Below are 12846 nucleotides of genomic sequence, written 5' to 3' on the forward strand. Positions count from 1 at the left end.
CTTCTTTTTTTCCTCTTACTACTAGATCATAGCTTATTCAGGCAATGTGCCAAAGTGGTATAGCTGAATTGTAGACGGAGGTACTACACACAGATTGTTGCATAAATGTCTGCTGTCAGCAGAGAGTAAAGAAAGTTGGTTGAGAGAGAATTTTCCAGTTACCTTGGTGGAGGTATTACATGTATTCTACTAACTAAAGACAACATCCAACTCCTAACATTTCCTTTTTCTTTATGGCATAAAGCGTAGTTAAATAAATATCACAAGGATATAATTGAAGATCACAGGGAAGAAAAAAAAATCCAAGGGTCCTGAAGGCTAATACATTTCTTTAAGCTGCCATGGATTTGTGAAGTGCAGAGTCACTTCTTTGTATCATATTTTATTGTGAAATGTTACAGGGGATATGGCTGCTTTAAACTTTAATTGTATATCATTTCAAGATATTAGATTAAACCACAAGTAACAACTGAGTAATAATAATAATGATAATAATAATAATTAGCTTTTATTAAGCCTATGCTAAATTCCATAGATTTATTTTGGATTTTATTCATTATTTCTAAAGCCATCTTCTGTGAACAATCCATGAATAATACTAGAAGATAGCACTGAAGGAGAGTGCTCATTTCAGTTGGTCAGTAAGATGGCATATTCAGTGCCCAACACTCAATGTAGTCCTACTTTGGGGTTTGCTATAGACAGAATGCTTATGTTCCCTCCAAATTCATATGTTAAAAACCTAACCCTCAATGTGATGGTATTGAAAGGTGAGGGTTTTGGCAGGTGATTATGTCATGACGGCAGAGCCCTCATGAATGGGATCAGAATCCTAATAAAACAGACCGAGAGAGCGCCCTTGTCCCTTTGGCCATGTGAGGTCATAGCAGGAAAATGGCTGTCTATAAGCCAGGAAGTACATCCTCACCAGACACTGAATCTGCTGGCACCTTGATCTTGAACTTCCCAGCCTCCAGAACTGTGAGAATTAAATGCCTGTTGTTTTCTAAGCCACCCAGTCTATGGTACTTTGTTATAGCAGCACAGACAAAGATAAGGTCTCTTTTTATAGTTGGATTTCACATGGAGTAGCTACCAGACAAGTTGATATAAATGCTTTTGTATCAACTAAGCATAAGAAGTCTGAGATTGAGACGAGCAAAACTATTTTTCTAAGTAGCACATAGCAGCCAATTCAGGGAGAATCAGTTTTGGTCATACTAGCCATGTAAATAAAAAGAAGTAATAACATTTTCTTAGGAATATATAGAAACTTCCAAAGTACCCCCATCCAATTTTCACACAAATTATATTACCATGTACAATATTCTTGAGAAGAAAAAAATATAATTGTTGTTATTTGTTAAATAGGAAAAGTTATGGGCTCTTAATCAATTCACAAGTAACACAATTTTCCTAAAACCAATTTACTAACAACTAATTTTTTATAAGTCAATTCACTAAATGACCAATTCAATGACAGCTAATTTAAATATAATACGAATAATATGTTCATAGCCACTGAATACAATTTTAAAATGTTCTTTAGAACATATTTGGTAAATTAGTGAATTTGGTGAATTTGAGTGTTTTGGCAAATTGATCCTTTAGTAAATTGGCCTGGTTTCAAACTGACAGATTCATTCATTCAACATTAAAATAATACATTTAATGAACACATACTATATGCCAGGGAAAGGATGTTTAATACTGAATGAGGCAGTATTAAAGAAAGTAATTTAGTGGAGGAGAGAGTCAAGAACCAAACAGAACAGAAAGTGCCACAGCAGTAATGTTATAGGAACACAGAGGCAGACCCTAGGGGCAAAGCAGCTTATTCCATCTGCTCATTGGTCACAGGAGGCATCTAGGAGGAGCTGATTCTTGAGCTGAGATTTGAAGGCTGAAAGTGATTTACCCAGGGGAGTGAGCAAGTGATCAGAATGTAGGTCAAGGGATCAGAATGTGCAAAGGCAGTTTTTTCAAACTGAAGTTGGTGACAGTTAGTGGTTCATGAAATAAATGTGAAATCCAAACAAAATCAGGACTGACATTTAAAAGTAAAATAGAATGGAACAGAAAATATCAGAAGGCATTGAATCTGGTAAGATGCTCTTTTGGGCAATTCTGTTATATAAATGTATATACATTTATGTCATATTATCAAATATATTTCTCACTGTGCATCATAGCCAATCGATAAGGCACAGAGGGGTACGACATGTAGATTGTTAAAGTAGGGAGGAAGAACTCCATGTGGGAGATTGCAGGGAGAGGAGCCTGGAGAAATAGAGATGGCGGATCATGAAGGGCCTAATAGACACTCCAAGAAGTTTGAACTTGATCCTGAAGATAAAAGGAGCCACTAAAAGGATTCATGGCTTAAATAAACCAATTTTTTTGCACTAAAGAAATTTGAAAAATTCAAATATTATAGACAAATACACATAAGAAGGAAAATTCTCTTCAAACGCCACTACTCACCCCTCAACCCAAGCTTTTATTTCCTAGAGGCTACAGCTACTATCAGTTTCTGTTTTGGTTTCTTTTGGTAGCAGCATTAAAAATGTGCACGATATGCTCTATTTCTTGATTTTTGACTTTGGACCAGATCATTTGATTTCTTGTCACAAAAGATGAAGAATCTGACATAACTACACTGTTTACTGCCTCCTCTTCTGCTTCCACCTCAGGGATTGTGTTAGATGTTTGTTTTTCATTTTATTTTTCATGGTTGCATTTATGATTCTAAGTAGAATACTTAAATAATCATAGTTCAGTTATATAGCATACTTATTGACTCTTTATTATGGAAATGGGGAAATTAATGTTGTAAATTTTTGATAGAAAATTGTACACAGAGCCACATGTGTGTTACCCTAGAAAGTTCCAATTTAAATGATAGAAAAGATCGCTCTCTCCTCAATCTCTCTCTCTCTCGTCTATCTACCATGTATCTATTTATCTATGTAGCTTTAAATAATAAGCCTACAATAGCCTTAGAAATCAAGAAGGTACCATCAATGGCCAGACATTCTAAGAAGCTGTGGGAAGAGAGTCAGCAGATGTGATCATATTGGTAAAGCCATCAAAACAGATAATAAGTCCCGGGTGTTCTAAAAAGCGTGATCTAATTTCTAGCTTCATCTGAACAGCTCAATGCCTTCTTTAAATCCATGACTTTATTATCCATATTCCATGTCTGTTTCCTTGTGATAAGAGATCTATGTCTTTATTTTTCATCTTTTCTTTACCTCCATTTTGAGTACTGAATGCTTTTGATCTGAAAATATTAATAATTGCTTCTAAAACAATTTTTTCCATTTATTTGTTTATTTTCAGATGTATATCATAGTATATTTTGAATTCTGTGTAGAGTACATCATCTTTACCACCTCAAAACTAATTATAGTCCAACCCCTCACATGTGAGCTTAGTCACCCCTTTGCCCTCCCTCCTCCCCGCTTCCCCTATGGTAACCACCAACCCCAATCTCCAATGCTATGTGTTGGTTTGTCATTGTTTTTATCTTCTATTTATGAGGGAGATCATATGGTATTTGACTTTCTCCCTCTGACTTATTTCACTCAGCATAATACCCTCAAGGTCCATCCATGTTGTCACAAATGGCCGATTTCATAATTTCTCATGGCTGAGTAGTAGTCCATCATGTATAAATACCACATCTTCTTTATCCATTCCTCCCTTGATGGGCACCTAGGTTGCTTCCAAGTCTTGGCTATTGTGTATAATGCCGCAATGAACATAGGGGTGCAAGTATCTTTGTGCCTTTGTGTTTTCAAGTTCTTTGGATAAATACCCAGCAGTGGGATAGCTGGATCATATGGTAGATTTATCTTAATTTTCTGAGGATAGTCCATACTGCTTTCCATAGTGGCTGCACCAGTTTGCACTGCCACCAGCAGTGAACAAGGGTTCCCTTCTCTCCACACCCTCTCCAACATTTGCTGTTTCCTGTCTTGTTAATTACAGCCATTCTGACTGGAGTGAGGTGACACCTCATTGTAGTTTTGATTTGCATTTCCCTGATAGCTAATGACATTGAGCATCTTTTCATATGCCTGTTGGCCATCCGTATATCTTCTTTGGAGAAATCTCTGTTCAGATCTTTTGCCCATTTTCTAATTGGATTGTTGTTTTTTTTTGTTGTTGAGCTGTGTGAGTTCTTTGTATATTTTGGATATTAGCCCCTTATCTGATATGTGGTTTGCAAATATCTTCTCCCAATTGTTAGGTTGTCTTTTCGTTTTGTTGATGGTTTCTTTTGCTATGCAGAAGCTTTTTAGTTTGATGTAGTCCCATTTGTTCATTTTTTCTTTTGTTTCCCTTGCCCGGTCAGACATGGGACTTGACAATATGCTGCTCAGACCAATGTCATAGAGCGTACTGCCTATGTTTTCTTCTAGAAGTCTCATGGTTTCGGGTCTTACATTCAAGTATTTAATCCATTTTGAGTTGATTTTTGTGCATGGTGTAAGGGAATGGTCTACTTTCATTCTTTTGCATGTGGCTGTCCAGTTTTCCCAACACCATTTATTGAAGAGACCCTCCCTTCTCCCTTGTATGCTCTTGGCTCCCTTGTCGAAAATTAGCTGTCTAAAATAATTCAAGTAAGTTGGCAACTACATGTTCTTAAACTTTACAAAGCATTTTCACGTTTCTAATTTGATCATGACAGTAAACCTGAGAGATAGGTAGGTCAGACATTATTATTATTCAAATTTTATTGATAAGGCCCGGAAATATTATGTTACTCATCCAGAGTAAACTGGGTGTTAAATGGTGACTCAATAATGCTAATAATCCTAATAATAACTAACATTATTTGAAATCTTACTAAATTGCCAGGCACTGTTCTATTATCACAGCTTTGCAATTGCTGGCAATGAGCCTTAGGAAATTCAACCTCTCCAAGTTTTACGTTCCTTACCTAAGAATAGGGATAATAGTAAATGATACCTTGTAGGTTATTCTGAAGGTTAAATGATATGATGCGGTAAAGTGTTTGGCACAAGCTGGCAATATGGATAGCTCTCAGCAAATGTTAGTAACTACTATTAGCCACGTTTCACTACATTCCTAGCTATGTCACTTTGAATATGTCACTTAATCTCTGTGGGCTTCATAGCCTCCTTATTAATAAAACAGAGCAACTGAGGCTTAAGGATTTAACTGAAAGTCACTCAGCTAAAAAATGACGTATTTAGGACTTGAATTCAGCTCCTAGTATGTGTACTTAACCACTAGGTTAGAAGCCAACTTGTCTAAAGCCTTGTCCCCGGAAATTTGTGTTTAGGATTCCTGTGTGGCAGCTAATGACAGTTACTTAGAATGTTATTGGTTGCTATTCACTAGACTTTATTTTAAGCAGTTATGACAAACCTGTTACAAATCTATACATATCATATAATTTAGAACCACTAATTTGAATGAAGACTCGAAGGTAAGTCCTAGCACAGATACTTGGCTTTTCTCAATTTCCTTTGAGTGTTTTATTTAAATAATCAAGCCATTGATCACTTATTAATTGCTCCCACTGTGAGGTATCTTTGAGTTCAGAATTCTGTTTGAAGTTTTGGGTAAGGATCTTTGTGTAAGAGAGGTGATAGAAAAGTGGGAATTTTTTTTAAACTCCCGAAAACAAAACAACATAATCAAGAATAAAGCATATAGTATATATAGGTTCTTCATGAGCCACTTCTTTTCCCTGGTATCATTAGGAGATAAGATTTACCTATACGACTTTTTCCAGACATGTCTACCTTATTTCTCTAGGCAACAGTAGCAAAAACATATTTTAGTTCAATTACTTTTTAAAAATGGACTCTTCTCAAAAATAAATTAGGAATCATCTAATGTCACCATTTTTAAATCTTCACCACATTACTTTGTTTTCATGATTTAGACAAGATGCTAATTAAGATGTGAGCTTTGCTTTCTTTAATCTGTAAAATCAGAGGTAGGGCATGATTGATAATGATTTTTGTCCTGCCTACCAGTCTGCAAAGGATAATTATTATTATGATCCAGACTCTTCAACTTATATGTGCATACACAATTATCATCGCTGACCTTTACATAGTGCTCATAATGGGCTAAGCACTGTTGAAAGCATGTTACGTGTATTAAGTCATATAACTATCACAATAATCTTGTGAGGTAGATACTATTCTACCCCTTTGACAGTTGAGAAAACTGAGACCTGAGGCACAGGTAGGTGCCAGGAGGCAGCTACCAGAATTCAAACCCGGGCTGTGGTCTCACAGTCTACACGCTTAATCACAATGCTATGCTGCATTCCAGGAGACGCTTCAGGCTTCTAGTGTCCTGTGGACTTTTTTGCCCCTAACTATATTAGACATCATTTAAGTACAATGAGGAGACCACAAGCTTTTGGAGTTCTTGATAATTTAATATCCTTCCCATATCAATCTCTGATGGGTCACTTCTCTCTCTTGTGTGTATGACTGCCTCTGTATATCTCCTTCTTCCTGTCCCCATTTTTGTTGCTTCTAATAATTCTGGAGGGCTCCGAAACTCAGTTTAGGTAGAAACTATAATCTGTCTCTTAGACAAAACACTTCTGACACCAAATGTGTGGGTTTTTTCCCCCACATCTACCAGTTCTCTAACTCTCTGGACACCAACTGTGTGTCTTACAATTCAATAAGTAAGGTGTCGGGGTAAGGAGTCGGGGTAAGGTGTGTGGGACGGGACATGGAGCTTCCAGACGCTCTCCAGGCACCACCTTTCCAGCACCTCAGTGTGTTCACTGATCTGGAAGCTCTCTGAACCCTGTTCTTTAAAAGTTTTATGGAGGTTCCATTATGTAGGCATGACTGATTAAATCATTGGCTATTGGTGATTAACTCAATCTCCAGCCCCTCTTCCCTCCCAGGAGGTTGGGGAGTGGGGACTAAAGTTCCAACCTTCTAATCATGTGGTTGGTTCCTCTAACAGCCAGAGGAAGCTATCTGAAGTCATCTGGGGCAGCCCCTGGTTATCTAGGGGCCCACCAGGAGTCACATCATTAGCATAAACTTAGGTCTGGTTGAAAGGGGCTTATGAGTAACAAAAATGCTCCTATCACCCTTATCACTCAGGAAATTCCAAGTGTTTTAGAAGCTCTTGTGTCAGGAACCAGGAACAAAGACCAAATACTATAACAAAAGATGGTCCTATCACTCAGGAAATTGCAAAGGTTTTAGGAGGTCTGGGCCAGGAATGGGGGGTATATCAAGACCAAATACATATTTTTTATTATAGCACTAAATCACAGTAGACTGTTAGAATTAGATATAAAATAATTAAACTGATCGTGGAAGAAGTTGAGGAGTATCTTATGAGTGAAGCACTGAAGAATTCTTACAAGGACTTGATGACATCCAGATTTATTTTGCTGTTTTCCTGTGACTTTGTTCTGTGCAGCCAGAGTTAGCAGCTATCTATGGTGACCATATTGCCTGCATTTCAAACAGTTGGTCCCATAGTTAGAAATAATTTCAGTCCCATATGTTCCAATTTTGGTTAAAAGTGTTTGTTCCCGTACAAATAAGGGACTTCCAGAGAAGAGAAACATGACTGAATTCCATTATAACAACAAGAAAATCAGGCCTCTGGATTGTAAATCATAAGGTTTTATTCTGTAGTTACTTGTAGTCTTCAGTTTATTAATAAGAAGAACACATTTTGAAAACAAATATAAGAATTAGAGAAGAAAAGATTGTTAAAAGAAAGAGACAACAGGCCCAAAATGGAGTCACTTGTGCTAAGCCGAATGTCAGCAAACCAAGACGTAAATCTAATCAAATTACAGTGTCAGCCTCTCCCAGGGATGCAACCTTTAATTAGTCAATCTGGAATTACCTGGTCAGCACTGAGTGAGATAATCCTACAAATAGGCCACTTCCATCCCCCCTAGGAATGTGACCTTGCCTGAAACAATCCACCCTTTGCTAATAAACTTCCTTTTCCTATCCTCTTTCTGCCTTTAAAAGCTTTCCTTTTCTGCAGCTCTTTGGAGCTCCTTTCTATTTGCTAGATTGGATGCTGCCTAATTCATGAATCCTTGAATAAAGCCAATTAGATCTTCAAATTGACTCAATCGAATTTTGTTTTTTAGCAAGGCCCATTTGGCTGGGGTTGTCCAGCCTCTTTTCTGACTATGCCCAGTGTCCCCCAGGGCCGGGTCCAGTCTGGTTTTACATGACTCAGTTGGCAAAGTTTCTTAGGCCTCCCTTTCAAGAGAGCCCACAGCCTAATGACTATCACATCCAGGAATGTTTTCTCGACTTTCAGCACAGACAAAACTCTGGAAGACACTCGCAGCTCTGGTAATGCTAACCCAGGCCTGCAGTATTTCTTTGTTTTTATGGGTCCTCATACATCAGATGAAATACCTGATAATTCTGTAAAATACCTTGGATGGATCCCAGACTGAACGTCTTCAAAAACCAAACAGATTAATCACGCACTAAAGGAAGGCACAGGACCCACTTGTACTCTTAGCAGATAAACAGGACATCCCTGAGCAATATCTCACTCTGAAAGCAATGCCCGAGCAAGAGGAAAATCAGCGAAGACTGCAGGCAGTCCAAAAGTTTCTTTCTATTTTCTGCGAATTCTAGATGGTCTTCTTTCCCCTCTCCAACCATTCTTCCTCAATTCAGTCAGCCACAGGTATCCTTGTAATAAATGTTTACCTACACAAATATATTTGAAACAAATGCTTGCTCATGCACACTGTGCTTTTGCACTCAGTTTTTAAACGTTGTTCCTAAAAGTCCTGTGATCAAGGCTTTTGTCTCTGTTCAAAGCATCTCTGATCCTATAGTTTGTTTCTGATGCTTTGTAAACAGGGCTAGGAAAACTGTCCAGAAGCTGTCTTGAGAATTCTTGTGGATTTTCAGATCTGTTAGGACAGACACTGGCTATGGTTCCTTTTGACTCTTTATTTAAGATTTTCTTTTTTCAGAAACATTCAAGGAGCCATAATTCCTAAAGCCTGTAAAATTTTAATTAATTCAAGCATATAAGCAAGTAAACAGACTTAAAACCCACTTGAAGCCAAAAAAGAAGAAAAAAACCCCAAGAAGTAACACTTCTGTCTTGAATAAACATCTATAGAATGCATTTTTCTTAATTAGGTTAATTAACTACTTCTTCATCCTCTTAATCTTTAATTTTCCAGGGCCTAGCTGTAATGTTCAAGAGTTTCTAAATCCAGGTATGGTTGTATGGCTCTGGTGTCATCTCTATCCTGTCTCTACTGAAGCTGTGGAGTGAAAGAAGTGTATGGAGAGTTCTGACATGCAGTGTCTGTGTTCTTGGTCTAATAGTGGGTTATAAGAAGGCTTAGAGATGATAGAATGTAAAATTGGGAACACTTTTTACTTTTGTTCTTGATTAAGATCTGGTGGGAAAATCCCTGGCACTGTTTTGCCTTCTTTTTCAGCAAGTAAAAAGATTCTAAAAATGCCAGAAAAAGATCTACGTGTACTTTTCTTTGAAGGCAAAAAGACTACCACCAATAAGTTACCTGTCTGTAAAACGGAAAAAAAAGTGGGGGGCAGAATGGAGCTTCTAGTCATTCACCTTTCTGCATCTGACCACACATGGGCTCTGTGAATACAGCCTAAAGCAGGGCAGCCAATTTTCTGATGTCAATTTAGTTCAAGACCTCATTTTTGAAACTAAGTAGAATTTTTTTTGGGGGGGTGGTGAGGAAGATTGGCCCTAAGCTAACATCTGTTGCAAATCTTCCTCTTTTTGCTTGAGGAACATTGTTCCTAAGCTAACATCTGTGTCAATCTTCCTCTATTTTATTTGTGGGATGCTACCACAGCATGGCTTGATGAGCAGTGTGTAGGTCTGTGCCCGGGATCCAGACCTGTGAACCCCCGGCCACTGAAGTGGAGCATGTGAACTTAGTCATTACGCCACTGGGCAGGCCCCTAAGTAGAAAATTTTAAGGAGGCTCAACTAATATGCAAATCAGTACCACAATCAAAGAAAGATGGGAAACATTTCAGCTTTTCATTACATACAAAAGATATTGATTAATCTTAGTCATAGCAGTAATAATGATGGTATTAAAAATAGCAAATACATTAAATTATTATTTGCAACTCATAGTGCATTGAGTGCATTATCTTGGGTATTACTCACGAAAACCCCATGAAGTAGGTACCGTTTATCCCAATTTTATTTTTAAAAATCAATTATTGTGAGGTATAATTTAAGTGCAATAAACTGCACATATTTGGTGAGTTTTGAGAGACATATATTCTTGTGAAGCTACAACCGTAATCAAGTCATGGAACAATTCCATCACCTGTGAAAGGATCTTTGCGCCCCTTTGCAGGTCATTCTTCCCTCTGCCCTGAGCCCACAACCACCACTGCTCTTCTCTCTCACTGTAGATTGGTTTGCATTTTCTAGAATTTTATGTAATTTTTATATAAATGGAATCATGCTGTATGGGTCTGGCTTCTTTCACTCAAGGTAATGATTTTGAGTTTTATACATACAGTTGTGTGCATCAGGAGCTAATTAATTAATTAATTAATTATATGTATGGGTATGTCATATTTTGTCTGTCCATTCACCTGTCGATGGTCTTGTTTTTTTTTCCAGTATTTGGCTTTTGTTCAATTTTTACTGGGTCTTTTGTCTTCTTATGGAGTTGTAAGAGAGAATCTTTATATGTTCTGGATACATATCCTTTGTCATACAAATGTATTGCACATATTTTCTTTCAGTCTTTGAATTTTCATTCTTTTAATATCAGTTTTCAAAGAGCAAAATTTTTAATTTTGATGAAGTCCAGTTTACCAATATTTTCTTCTATCAATTGTTTGTGTGTCTTATTTAAGATATCTTTGCCTACTTCAAGGTTGCAAAGGTTTTCTCTTAAGGTTTCTTGCAGGACTTTTATAGTTTTGGTTTGACATTTAGATCTATGATTCATTTCTGGTTAATTTTTGGTATGGTGTGAGGTAAGGATTGATGTTTATTTTTTCCCACATAGATATCCAGTTGTTTCAGTACCGTTTTGCTGAAAAGAGTTTCCTTTTGCCCTTGAATTGCCCTGGCATCTTTGTTGAAAAAAATCAATTGACCACATGAGTCTGTTTCTGAGCTCTACTCTGTTCCATTGATTTATATGTCTACTCTTTCACCGATACCACTCTATTTTGATTATTCTTGTTTTAAAGAAAGCTTTAAATCAGGTAGAGTGAATCCTCCAACTTTATTGTTTCTAAAAAATGACTGGCTATTTTAGGTCCTTTGTATTTCTTGTAAATTTTAAAAACAGCTTGACAATTTCTACAAAAAACCTGCTGGGATTTTTTATTGAGATGGCATGGAATCTATAAATCAATTTAGGGGAGAATTGATATCTTCATAATATTGAGTCTTCCAATCCATGAATTAGCATAATTCTGTATTTATTTAGGCTTTAATTTCTCTTAGAAACATTTTCTGTGAACTCTGTATTTACACAGGGAATCAGCGTATCTGATATGTTTACTCTGGACCCCTGAATTTTCTACATAATTTCCAGATGGGGTCTACCTAGTCTAATCATCTATCCAAAACAAATGAAATGACCTTATTATGTATAATTTATGAGCATAAGAGGATTAATTAAAAGTAATTGAAGATACTATGGAATGAGAACTATATGCAGTTTACTATAAAGTCCAATTATATATGTGAATATGACACATATGTACTACATATATATGTATATATAGTACATATGGAGCTGGTATTAACCTTTAGTTTATTTGGTAGATGAGAGAGAAGAGGAGATATGGATGATTCTGGGGAAAAACTCTGAGATTATAAACAGGAAGTTATTTCCTATTATTTGAAAAAAGTTAATTCATTTGCAGAGGCTGTTTAATTATTCAAGTTAGAAAGCAAATGACTCCATTTTCACATGTTAACATGAGGGAAAGAACCTCAATGGTATGAATAATGAAGAACCAAATTACAGACTCAGCAAATCAAAGGGCTCTGTCTGAGCTTTGCTGTATCTCTTTATGTTAGGGCGTTGGTGGAAGGCTTATCCAGGGAGAAATACAGTCAGCTGGAAGGTAGGAAGAGTTATGAGGAGACTACGAAACCGGCAGGACTGTAGTATGTACTGAAAGAGATTATGCAGAACATTTGACTCTGCTTAGTGGAAAAAACCACAAAACCAATCTCCTCTCACACTCTCATTTAAATATTTAAAAGTGATTGATGAAAACTATGTTTTCCAAAATCAGAAAAGATTTTATTACTTGTCAAAAAAAAAAAAAAAAAAAAGAGTTGAGAAAGCATCATCGTTCTTTGGATCTCTTAGTGAATGACCACTGAGAAGTTATGAATTACTATTTCTTCCACTGTTACAGCACAGTTTCACATCACAGACAACACTAATGTACACTACTGTTTTCATCTCCTATCCCTCTCTTTACTCTCTTCCCCTGCCCCATTGTCTTTTGACAACTGAAGTCTATAGGGACAAATTGAACTAGGTGTCTTAATAAATGCCTCAAAGACAGAAAAAATTGGAGTGAATTGCCCACAAAAGACCTGCTCAGTACCATAAAGATTCTCTTAGAGACTGAATTATCCTGATAAGGTGATGCTATTTTCTTGAAAAGAAGACTCTATATGATGTGAAATATTTGTGTTTGTTGCTTTTTTTTTTTTGGAGAGGGATGCATTTGATTTGCTCTGGTTAAAAATCAGATGCTTATAGGCCACATTATAGCTAACTGTGAAAACATCTCTACACAGCTGGCCAACAAATTTCCATAATTCTTGCAC

At 36.8% G+C, this 12846-nt stretch overlaps 1 long non-coding RNA gene across 1 annotated transcript in view; it reads left to right on the forward strand.

The window, feature by feature from the left end:
• The first annotated feature begins 1983 nt into the window (after positions 1–1983).
• LOC139075404 (uncharacterized) overlaps positions 1984–12846 on the forward strand; it is a 48535-nt gene continuing 37672 nt past the window's right edge. Inside the window, exon 1 of the long non-coding RNA XR_011525782.1 lies at positions 1984–2104. This is a non-coding gene — a long non-coding RNA (uncharacterized lncRNA). The remainder of the gene's footprint in view (positions 2105–12846) is intronic.

Source organism: Equus przewalskii, chromosome 13 (assembly GCF_037783145.1).
Source record: "Equus przewalskii isolate Varuska chromosome 13, EquPr2, whole genome shotgun sequence".
Lineage (NCBI taxonomy): Eukaryota > Metazoa > Chordata > Mammalia > Perissodactyla > Equidae > Equus > Equus przewalskii.